Source organism: Gastrolobium bilobum, unplaced genomic scaffold (genome assembly GCF_033153095.1).
Source record: "Gastrolobium bilobum isolate Gb01-03AN ecotype WA unplaced genomic scaffold, APGP_CSIRO_Gbil_v1 utg1891, whole genome shotgun sequence".
In the NCBI taxonomy this organism is placed as follows: domain Eukaryota; kingdom Viridiplantae; phylum Streptophyta; class Magnoliopsida; order Fabales; family Fabaceae; genus Gastrolobium; species Gastrolobium bilobum.
In genome coordinates this window covers 354,165-355,430 of record NW_026899025.1, presented here as the reverse complement: position 1 = coordinate 355,430, position 1,266 = coordinate 354,165, and the positions used below count along the sequence as shown (strand labels likewise).

Here is a 1,266-nt window from a genome sequence, read left to right as displayed (position 1 = left end):
CTATTAATTTTGATCTTTAAGATTGGATTTTATTTTTATTTTTGATTTCTTTGTGATATTTGAACAGTGCTACTAATCTCTTTTCTGAGTTGTATGCGAGGTAAAAAGCCAGAATTTCCACTTGATTTGGAGATTACAAAGACTGAAAAGAGATACAGAAAACTTGCTCGGAAGAAGCTTGCATTCAACGAGTTAGGAATTCTGTCTGAAGAAACACACACAATGGTAGGGAACAATAAAGAAGATAATCCACTCATGGATACTATCCTAATTCCATCGTTCAACAGGCCCAATGCGAGTATTGTTCAGCCTAATGTTGCCAACAACAATTGGGAGCTCAAGTCTTCCAATATTCAATTGGTGGAGAGAGCTCAGTTTGGAGGAGAGGAGAGTGAAGATCCTCACCGATTTATTGACATATTCTTGAGGATCTGTGACTCAACCAAACACCCTCAGGTGTCGAATGATGCAATCCAGTTGAGGTTGTTCCCTTTTTCTCTTAAGGGAAAGGCTCTTAGTTGGTTGGAAAGGCAGCCTGCAGCAAGCATTTCTACATGGGATGATTTGTCTCAGAAGTTCTTTGCTAAGTTCTTCTCGATGGAGAGGTACAACCAGATGGTGAATGATATCACCAATTTTACTCAATATGAGGGTGAATCAATGTGTGCAGCATGGAGCCGGTTCAAGGATTTAATGAAGAGGTATCCTCATTATAACTTGACTGCTGGTGATCAGGTTAGAATCTTCTTCAATGGTTGAAAACCTGAGGTGAGGATGGTGTTGAATGGTGCAGCAGGTGGCACGATCAAATCCCTAAGAGAAAATGAGACTCTTGAGTTGATCAAAAGGATGGCTGCGAATGAGAATGAAGGCTTGTCATCCAAGCCTAAGAAAGGTATCCTTCATCTGGAAGGTAATGATGTGGTGCTGGCTGAAAACAAATTATTATCTCAGCAGATAGAAAACTTGACCTCAAGGCTTGACAAGATGCAGCTTGCTGGTGTTCAGGCTCAAATTGTTGCTGCTGTATGTGAATATTGCCAGGGAAACTATGAATCTAATGAATGTTTTTCTTTGCTGGCTTCGGATTCACCTCAACAACTGCAAGTGAATGGCATTTGGTATGATCAGAGACCTCAGCAGCAAAATGTTCAAAGAGGTCAAAATTTTGCTGCTGGAGGTAGTAATTATCAACGGAAGATTCAAGGCACAGGTCTTGTTTCAATTCAAACAACTACTTGCAGCCTCCACCAATCCAAACCAAGG

The 1,266-nt window shown here is 40.7% G+C and overlaps 1 non-coding gene across 1 annotated transcript; it reads right to left on the bottom strand.

Moving 5' to 3' along the window:
- Nucleotides 1-613: 613 nt before the first annotated feature.
- On the bottom strand, nt 614-719 carry LOC133286352 (small nucleolar RNA R71). The gene has a single exon (XR_009748113.1). It is a non-coding gene; the product is annotated as a small nucleolar RNA R71 (small nucleolar RNA).
- Nucleotides 720-1,266: the final 547 nt, after the last annotated feature.